Below are 10,841 nucleotides of genomic sequence, written 5' to 3'. Positions count from 1 at the left end.
ATACCATCACTTAAGCTTAATTGCCAGAGGTTTGGAGGACACCCGACACAGGGTGCTTTTACACAGGCCTGTTAGGTTGGCATATGCGTTTCATGATCTGTGGCCATCCGCAGGCACAGCTATGTTTAGTTTCCTAGCAAAGGTTTGGACCGGCTCCTGTTACGTTGTTTTTTTTTTCTCCCCTTCATTGCCTGATTGGCCACTATCTGGTCTTACCTTGCCAGGCCCAGCCGGGGGGTTCCAGAATGAATGGAGAACGGCTGGGTAAAGCAGGTCGTCTGATGACTGTGCCCCTCCGGTCCTGGCCCCACCAGGATGTGCTGGCTCTGGACTGAGCATTAATTGTTACCAACATCTTAGATGAGTGGCTTGTCATCAGGCACAGAGGGGGGTGTCATCCCTGGGCCCGGCTCTCTGCGCATGTCCAGCGAGCCCACTGCCGGCTGCTTGACAAGCCCGTGTCAAGCTTGGCCCGTGCGTAGGGCTTTGCCTGCGATGTTGTCCAGGCTTGTGCTTGCGAGTTTGGCAGCAGAAATCAATTTCAGCAATGCACTGTCACAGGTTGGAGGCAGATAACATTTCAGCCATGTCCTGGGAGGCAGGTGCAGTATTTGTTCAGAGCGTGGACAGACCTGGGTTCAAATCCCATCTCTGACACTTAAGAGCTCAATGGCCAGTTACTTAACCTGTTACAAAGATTAATCGAGATACTTAGCACAGTGGCTGGCAGACAGGAAGCACTTCTTTATGCTCCTTGGCAAACATTTAAGAGCCTGTGTTCACAGTTAGTTACAGTTGATGTAGGAGAAAATGTGGAGAGGTAGAATGGAAAGACTTTGAAACCAAATTGCCTGGGTTTGATTCCGAGATTTCCCCATTTACTTTGGAAGGAATCACACTAAATAGCTAATGACTCCTGCTTCTGGGGTAAGAGCCGGTCTGGGGTGATTGATGGTCACAGATATTCTAATCTTATTGGTAATATTGTGACTGTTTACGAGGTTTGTGTGTTTATGTTATAATTTGTTCATGTAAGACACTGGGGATAAAAAGGAAACAGAACTGGTTACTTGAGTTTCCCAGATGTTCGTGGGCCACAGAGACGAGGCTTTATGATATTTGGAAAACCATCCTGCTTCTCCGTCTACGTCTCTTGTGACTTGGGTGGAATACTGAGGGGGCAGTCCCCATCCAGCTAGTCTGGTGGCAGCCTGCAGACCCTCCTGGGCCCAGAGCACAGTAAAATCCTTCTCTCGCCCCAAGTCCTTGCAGCTACAGAACACCGCCCCCTGTTCTGAAGTGGGGAAGGCACCCCCACCCCCAGCCACTGGAGCCCCACTGCCTCCAGAGTGGCCCCTTTGGGGAGCACACAGGGGCAATGGCTTGAAGGGTAGGCACCGGAGGAGGATTGAGAACGGGCCGAGCAAGGCCAGCATCCTGGCTGCCATCTGCGTCTGCCTCGGGCTTAGGGCAGTCCCCTGAGTTGTTTGTTTTTTTTTTGTTGTTGTTTTTTAGCTGTTTGCCTAATAAGTTGATTGTCTCTCTTCTGGAAAATCTTCATAGAAAATTATGGTTTGGTTTATTAGCTCTCAGCAGCCCGTTCCTGAGCTCTGAGGAAGCTTGCTTTCTTCTGAGCTACCCCATCTTCTGGGCAAGAGACATTTGGGGACGGTTCCACCTCTTCTTTTTAACTTCTTTCTTAGGCGTCTTCTCATAGACTGCATTCTCTCGTACAGCAGCATGAGCTCTGACACATCCCCTCCATCGTGTCTGGAGTTACGCTGTTCTTTATACATTGAGAGAACTGTTTCTTGTAAGCATCTTCATCTTCTCCCATTAGATAACGCACATAATCTGCAACGTTCTGACCCATGATGTGCTTCCGATGTAGTTCTGCATTGAACTCCTTGCTTTCTGAATCATAACCAGGGAATCGTTTGGTACTGTGAGGCATAGATAGGCCTCCATCCACAGCTCCCTTCAGGGCCCCCAAACTTTATTTCCAGTGGTATTTCTCGCAAGCCCTGCATCCAAGTAGCAGGTGAAGGCACCAGGCTGACCATCAATGCTTTCCACATTATATTCATCTCCAGTCACCTCCACCTGACCTTCATAGATCTTGTCCATGCAAAACTACTGAGAAGCCTACGGGCCAGCAGCAGGCCAGTACAATATGCTGCAGCATAATTTGTCAGGCCAACCTTCACACCATACTTGGGGAGTTCATGAGCAGAAACTGCACAAACTATCGTATCTCCTTCTATACAGGCATAAGCGATCTGACAGATAATATCTCTGTGGGTGACGCGGACTATCGTCCTGTATTTAGGTGTGTTGTGTTTATTTTTATCCTGGATTACCAAGCGTTTCCGGGCATAGGAATCGGTTTTACCCTCTCGCCGTCTTCTGAATTTCACTTGGTATCGCTTGAAGTAGGCCTTATTCTTGACAACTTTCACAAACCCCATCCTGCGGAAGAGAGACCCCCGGCCGCGGCTCGCCACAGACCTGTAGGCCTAGCCTAACTCTGGTGGAGAAAAAAAGCCCCCTGGGTTCTTTGAGAGCAAAGCCTTGGAGCTGAGGACACTCACTGCGGACAGCCCAGCCGCTGACAGAGCCGTGGGCCTGGCCATTTCTGCCCAACGTGGGACTCCGCCGGCGGCATCCTCTGCTCTGGAGCCTCCATCCGGCGGCCGAGACCTTCTCAGAGCGGCACTGCAGCCGGACACTCCTTCCACTCAGTCCCCGTCCTCCCCTTTTCCCAGGTGTCTGACCTCCTCACGCGTGGCCTCAGGGCTTGCCCTGCTCAATACCCTCCCCCCTTAAACTATCACGCGTAGCAGCCAGCAGGTCTCTTGCCCTTGCACAACCGTCTCAAGGATGGGAATGCTGCTGCTTCCCCACGGACCCTCGTGGACGTGGCTGCCTGTTCCTCCGGCCACAGTGAGCCAGTTCCTTCATTCTGCTGTAGTGGCCGCCTGCAGGCAGGCCTGGGAAGGCGGACAGGAGGAAGAGCCCCTGGGGAGTAAGGCAGCTTGGGAAACCCCCGTCTTCAGCTTGAGAGGGATGCTCTTCACCGGGGTAACAGCAGATGGGCGTCTATGGAGGCAGGTTGTCATGAGATACAGAGAGGACGTGTGTCCAGCATGCGGATCTGGGCGGGGGAGGTGGTGTCTGGGCCCTCCTCCCACACAGTCACATTCCTTGGTAGAATGTGACCTTCCCGCTTGATCACCACTTTGCTCTTTTTGCCACAGGAAAGCCACAAGAGGCATTTTTTAGGCGACAGTAGGCAAATTAATTAGGTGGCTCTCCATTCACTAGACTTTACCTGAAGAGCCCTGAGGGAAGGGTGGTCAGTGCAGGAAGGAGCTGGGGACTTGATTCCTTTTGAAAACTGGTCCCTGGCCCTTTGGGCAGCCACTCTCTCCCCCCCCACACGCTGCATTCCGCGTGCACCAGGAGCACATGAGATTCAAATGACATCAGAGCTACTTCCCTGCACGCTCCACTGCCGTCCACTCTACTGAGAAATGTCTTCATTGTGCGCAGGGAGGTGTTCGGGTCAAGGAGGACACTGTCCCCCACTCTGAGCCCACACCCACGATTTCGACTGAGTCACACCCAGCCCTCAGCGAGCTGCCCCAGAGCGCTCAGGCAGAGCCTCGGGGACATATCTGCTTGCAGCGCTGAGGGGCGAGTGAGATCATGTGGTATTTTTCCTTCATTGATTGGCTTATTTCACTTAGCATAATACTCTCCAGTTCCATCCATGCCGTTGCAAATGGTAAGAGTTCCTTCTTTTTTACAGCAGCATAGTATTCCATCGTGTAGATGTACCACAGTTTTCTAATCCATTCATCTACTGATGGGCACTTAGGCTGTTTCCAGATCTTAGCCATGGTAAATTGTGCTGCTATGAACATAGGGGTGCATATATCCTTCCTGATTGGTGTTTCTGGTTTCCAAGGGGTTCTTTCAGGGGAACCAGCTGGAGTCAGTGGGGACAGAACAATGGTGTACAAGCTTGGGAGAGAGACCGTGTGTGTGTGTGTGTGTGTGTGTGTGTGTGTGTGTGAGCTGACTGTGCTGTTCCCGTCCCGCCCTGTGCTCCGTGATGTCACATGGGCATGGAGATTAGTCACAGTGGGAGGATTTGTAACACAAATTGGCAAGCACTACAAACTCGGGTTTTGGGGCAAAGATTTCTGTCTGTATAAACCCATTCCTGAGACGCATTATTCCTAAGCCCGGCCATCCCTGAATAGCATTTCTCACCACAGCCTTTCCTCCCCAATTGTAATCATCCATGTGCAGAGTGGGCAAAAGTAGGTTTACGGTTGTGAGTATGTGAAACAGAGTTTATTCTTGTATTACTATGTATTAATTTTTGTATTGTTTTCCATACAGATAACTGTAAACCTCCTTTTGCCTCAGCCTGTATGTATTATTTCTACAATGTCTCCTTTCCTAGCACTACCACGTACTACTTCTGAAGTGGGGCAAGTGGGTTAACCTCTCTGTGCCTCAGTTTTCTCATCTACAAAATGGGGATAAGAAGAGCCTCAAATCTTACAGGGTAGTTGCTTCGTGGTTGCCATGGAGGAGTGGTGCAATATATTGTGTTTAATGTTTTAATGTAACTCGTCTTCACAGTTACCCAGGGACATGGGTACTATGATCCACATGGTGAAGGGGAGCCCCCAAGATGTTAAGTAACGGGATGAGCGTGTCACAGCCAGGAAGTGGCAGAGGCAGGACTTGAACTCAGGGCTTTGGGGGATTCCAGGGCCTGTGTCTAACTCCCGCTGCAGCATCTGTCTTCTCCCTCTGGCAAGTCGGCTTCCCACTACTCAGCCCTGGGCAAGCACAGGTGTTCTGCCAGGAGCAGACAAAGATGAAGTTTTCCTCATTTCCTTCAAAGAAACCTTTCTTGCCTCAAAGAGAGAGCAAGAAAGGAATTGGTTTAAGTTCATTTGGAATTCCGAGTTCATTATCCACGCCCCTACACCTGTCTAGATGACAAATGCAATGTGGAAAATGTACTCCATCACCTGCATTTGGTCTCTGCAATATCATAACGGGTCTATTTTAGAAACATCTGGATGGCTCGGAGCGGGCCCAAGCCAAGCTTTTCTTAATGAGGATTTGTGGAAGTGAAGGGGGACCCCTCCATTTTACAGATGAGCAAACCGAGACCCCCCAACTTTGTCTAAGGTTATATGAATTTGGGGTTGCAGAGCTGGGGTCTTGTGGACATTGAGAAAAAAGATTAAAAAAAGACCTACTACGGAGGGCTCCTAGTTGCTAGCTGGGCTCAAATCAAAAAGCAGAGCCTAGCAGCCGGTTCTGCACGGGGCCGCTCACGCTGACTGCACTTCATAGAGAAGCTTCCACACTAAACTGCCTGCTTCTGTGCCAGACTGCTGCCTGTTCTGGGTTTCTACCATCTGAGCCAGCCCTGATAAAGGAGTTCCTGGACCAGTAGGACTGAGACTTTCCCCATCCAGTCAGAGCTCGGCATCTCCAACCAATCAGAGTGGCTCTATACTGACCAATCAGAACAGTGCTTTTGGATCAATCAAACTGTGAGGATTCAGAGTCTTCATTTGCATGAGAATGGACCAACCAGGGACCAGGGGCGGGGACTTCTGTCCATATAGCCTAGCTCCCCTCTGGCTCCAGGAGCACTCTTTTCCTTTCCACCAAAGGATGGAAATTGCATCTCCCCATCTGAGCTGAAACACCAAGGACAGAGCACAAAGCAGACCCCGCAGAGCAGAGCTGCCTAGTGGCTAGGGGGGCGTCCTCCCAGACCTGCCAGGCCCAGAGCTGCTCTACAGCCATGCTGCGTTCACGGCCATGCTGTGTTCACGGCCATGCTGCCACAGTTGAGCTGTTTTGCACTGAATCAAGTTTCCTTCTTCACTGGGGATTCTTGTTGGTGTGCAGTTGGCCGCTGGAAATGAATAAAACTATTGAAAAAAAAGACCGTACCCTTTTATGTGATGATGTTTACTTTGAATTTATATTAGTTCACACAAACACTCCATCCATGCTTTTGTTCCGGCCCTGCGGTCCAGTTTAAGAACCCATTGTGGCCCTCGAGTCAAAAAGTTTGCCCACCCCTGGGCTAAACTCTCACGAGTGTGGTTTCAAGCCCACCACGCTGCTTTGACTTTGGCAGAAATTGCTTAATATGGTGCGAGGCACATGTCCCACATGAATAAGCATGTGAGTGGTTTGGCGCGGCTTCTCATGACGTGCCTCAACTCTGATAAGCAGGGCTGGTCTGACGAAGACCCCCATCTGCTGCTGAGGGAACTGAGGCTCAGAGAGGTTAGGGACCTTCTCAGGACCACAAATCAGCGGGTGGAGCCGAAGGGAGTGGAGCCCAGCTTTGCGTTAGGTCTGTTGGCCACAACCATCTCTGCTTAAGCACCAGGGTAAGAACCACAGTTATTGCACATTATGTGCTAGGCTCTGCTTTTTTTTTTTTTTAAATCCTCACCCGAGGATATGTTTGGTAATTTTAATATTTTTCTTTTAGGGAGAGAGAGACACATCGATGTGAGAGAGAAACACTGATTGGTTGCCTCCCATACGTGCCTTGACTGGGGATCAAACCCACAACCTAGATATGTGCCTGACCGGGAACTGAACCCGCAGCCTTTTGGCGGATAACGCTCCAACCAACTGAGCCACCCGGCTAGGGCTGTCTAGGCACCTCATGACTGGAACGAAATCGGAGGCGTAGTCTGAGCTCCCCATTTAGCACTGGGGAGTAAAGGTTGCTCGGGGGTTGGGTCAAGGTCAGTCACCTTGCTCGCATTTCAGTATTTTATAGACACCAGCGTCCACTCTGCGACTTAAACCTGACATTGTCCTCTCTGCCTGATTCCAAATTTTCCAAAGCTCACATACACTCATCATAATCTATTGTGGTATTTGGACTCTGTAGATAAATCCCTGCAATTTTCTTGATTTAAGCCCCTCCCCCCCTGCTCCCACTGACCACAGACATCCCTGGGGGGCGGGGGAAAGGGTCTTGCATTTTTTTGTTAATTATCTCAAGTACCTATTTTGCTGATTTATAGGCACAACCTCACAATCTTGTTCTCCTAGAGAAGGAATCAATTCTCTAGTGACAGCTGCTTAATGAAGAAATATGAGGATGTTTCCAGAAATGGAGCCAAGGCAGGGACCGTCAAGGCACCCAACCTCCAGCTATGAGGCCCTGGCTGATTACAGAGCTGCCCACATGCTTGAAACCAAACGGGTGGAGTGCAAGTGTTTGCGCGCATGCCCCACCCCACATCTGCATTTCAGCTTCCCAGTCCAGGCTGACGATGGGATGTCACAGACGTCGCTGAGATGGGCAGGGAGGACGGAATGCTGCACCCACGGGGCCCCTTTAAGTAGATTTCAGAACCCTCAGGTACCATTTTTAAAGAGCTGTGCCGAAAAGAACCTTGTGTCACCCATCCCACTGGGATTCGTGTCGGGACCGCTGCCTCGTAAATGAGGTACAAGGTGTCACCTTTGCTGCGGACTTCTTTTCATTGGTTGCCTCCCATACGTGCCTTGATTCCCAACCCACTGTGACATCCTGGATCTGTTCCCAGACCTGAGTGACCGTGGCAGTTCATTATCATGACAACTGAAACCATGTCCCAGACCAGGAGGGTCCCAGCGGCTCAACTTTGCCAAGAGCTTCGCAACAATGCATGCTTGTATTTCACATGCTTTTCTCAATTCCTTATGGATACTGTGGGTTAGAGAGAAATTGAACTTCAAAACTGGATTGTGTTGTTTGGAACTTAGTGCAGGGGTGGGCGTGGGACCAGGCAGAGGGTGGGCAGGTCTCCGCAGGTTCGGGCAGGTTCCGACAGGTGGAGTGACCAGGGTTTCTGATGGGGTCTCAAGGCTGGTCTGGCCTGGCCTTGCCTGGTGTTCAATAGAGAGGGGCGGGTACACGTGTAGGAGTCCCCAGGCCGACTCCACTCACTCGTACTTCCTGCCTGCACCTGGAAGGCATTTAACTTTGAAATCCTTGCTTTCAGGAAGTGGATCAAGAGACAAATGTCTGCAGAACAGCAGCAGCACTTATGCATGCCCTTGGCTGACCTCTGGATGCCATTCATTCATTCATTCATTCATTCATTCCTTTATTCGACAACCATTTACTAGCATCTACTCTACGCCCTGGTGCTGGGTACCGGGGAGGGAGAGGACAATAGTAATGAACACTCGGTGATGGTTACTACTCGCTTCAACACTGACCCACTGATCCTCATTACGACCCCCTAAATACTAGTGCTGTCCCCCTTTTATGGACGGGGACTCGGAGGCTCAGAGAGGGCAATGACCTGCCTGTGGTGGCGCAGCTGGTGCGTCCGTGTCCTTAACCACCACACGTCACCCTCCTCTGGCAAGACGGATGCCCCGGGAGCTCACCTTAGCTTTCAGGGACTCCCTGGGCTTTGTACTTTCCTGCCTCTGAGCCTCATCTGTTCCGCAGGTTTGAGAAAACACCGTGAGATGCAAGTGTTTCTTACCCCAGCGAGACAGACAGCTCCTCCCGCCCACTGAGGGATGCCATTTGTCAGCCCCCAACCCCCCACCAATTGTAATTTTCACCCCTTGCTGGACTGAAAGGGAGGCTGTTGGGCTGCGCATTGTAAATCTTTTTAACACCTTCCCCAGTGTCTTTCCAAATATGGCGACTTCTCAGGCCTGGATTTTGCGTCTGTTCCTCCAGCCAAGGCAAGAAAGGCCCCATATAAGGCCAGGTTCGTGTGGTTTTCATCTCCTTGTACAGACACGTCTGAATTCTGCAGCCGAGGCCAGTTCCATCGGCTGATAAGTCATTCGTGCTGGGAGGCTGACACTTCACCTTTCCCCAGTTCTTCCTCTGTCTCCGAAAAGAACAGGTTTTGTCTTTCTCTCCCTCCCTCTCTTCTTTCTCCTCTCAGGATGCTCATTAGGAAACATGAAAAAAGAAGAGAAAAAAGAGGCAGAGTGACCGGGGTAGCACAGGGTCAGAAAAATAAGATGGCGAGTAGGTGTGGTTCGCCGGATGAGGAACAGGTGCAGCCCCGCCATGTGAACTGAGCGCAGGGCGTCTCCATGGAAACCCAGGCTGGGCACACTGATGAACTCGTGTTAATTACACGGAAATCTCCGCACTGGAAAACGGTGCTCCGGTCGCTGCTGCTGACAAACCAAGTTCCAGGTGGCTTCTGCCTGGTCGCAGACTTCTAAGCTCAGAGTCTGAAGGTGTGATTCTTAGTGGTTGGCAGGAGTGATGCCCTGTGCCCCTTCCCCGGCCACCTGGACTGTCCCCTCAACCCCCTGGACCGCCCCGGGACCCAGCAGCAAAAGGGTTAACAGGTGGTCAGGGTCTCTGCCACAGTGATGGCGAGACATCTTCATACCCTTTACTCCTCCTCAGCTGTTACTGGGTGGAAAAGGGGAGGCTCTGGCAATAGCTCCATGCGAGGAGGTGGCAGGTCTGGGGGTGGAGGCCAGGCACTCTTGCTCTAGAGCTCCCTCCTCGCCCCGTCTTTCTCCTCCCCGCTCCACCTCCTGCCCCCCCCTCCCCTTTCTCCTTCTTCAGCATCTTCATTGTGAAATGCTATGCGATTCACACACCATACGACTCATCTATTTAAAGTGTACAGGTCAGTGGTGTTTATTATATTCACAGATATGTGCCACCATCACCACAGTCCATCTGAAAATATGCTCTCTCGCTCAAAAAACAAAAACAAAAGAAAACAAAAACCTCTTCAGATATCAACCCGTTATCCTACAGTCGCCCAGCCCCTGGAATCCCCAGTCTTCCTGTCCCTATAGATTTCCCTAGGCTGGACATCTCATATAAGCAGAACAATACAATATGTGTCCTTTGTGTCTGGCTTCTTTCGCTGAGCAGACTGTTTTCAAAGTTCATCCGTGTTGTAGCAGGTGTAGCAGGTGTCAGGACTCTGTTCTTTTTCATGGTCCAGTAATATTCCGTCACGTGGATGTGTCACACCTTGTTTATCCATTTGTCAGCTGATGGACGGAGCCCACATGTTGACCTCTCCAGCGGATAAGCTTACTGAACGTCACAGTCAAGGGCGAACTCGGGGCTCAGACCCAGGTCTGCTCCTCAGCTCATGCACACGGACACTGAGATGGATCTCTCGTTCCATATGGTTGGGCAAAGATGTGACACTCCTGCACGGCAGACTCAGAGTGTGGGGTCCCTGGGGAGGTCGGATGTGGGATTACCGCGTAGGAAGGGAAAGCTGTGAGCCACGTGGAGGGACCTGGGCGAGCAGAGACTTGAGGAAGAAGGCCTGTGTGAAAGGTGGGGGGTGGGCTGACTGCAGAGGGTGGGACCCTGAGCCCCTCTGTGCGTTTCCTCTTCCGTCATAGGAGCTGCCAACAGTGCTCGCCTGCAGGGTTGTTTGGGGGCTAAATGAGTTCATTTTTGCACACGTGGTTGGACTAGTGCCCGGCTCACAGTGAGTACAGTGGGAGTGTCTGCTGCCACTTCTGTCATTACCAGGGCCGTCTCCCGGGGTGGCTAACCTTGGTCCCACAGGTGCACCCTCGCTGCCCCACTGTCCTCGCTGTGGACCCCCGTGTTCCTGTAGATGAAATCAGGAGAACAGGCTCATTCTCTGCTGGTTGACTTCAGAGAGCGCTGCTGAGCCATGAAGTTGCCACTGGGAGCTCTCGTACTGGGTGCTGTCTGCAGGTCATTTGTTCCCTTTTATGGGGATGTTGGGGTTCTCTCTGACTACTTACATTTCCTCATGGGGGCTCCCCCCCACACCCCCATCCTCAGC

The 10,841-nt window shown here is 51.3% G+C and overlaps 1 pseudogene; it reads right to left on the bottom strand.

Annotated features, from left to right (window-relative positions):
- Positions 1-1,516: 1,516 nt before the first annotated feature.
- Positions 1,517-2,538, bottom strand: LOC102766012 (annotated as a pseudogene).
- Positions 2,539-10,841: the final 8,303 nt, after the last annotated feature.

This window comes from Myotis davidii, unplaced genomic scaffold (assembly GCF_000327345.1).
Source record: "Myotis davidii unplaced genomic scaffold, ASM32734v1 scaffold1330, whole genome shotgun sequence".
Classification (NCBI taxonomy): domain Eukaryota; kingdom Metazoa; phylum Chordata; class Mammalia; order Chiroptera; family Vespertilionidae; genus Myotis; species Myotis davidii.
This window is presented reverse-complemented; position numbering and strand designations above follow the sequence as displayed.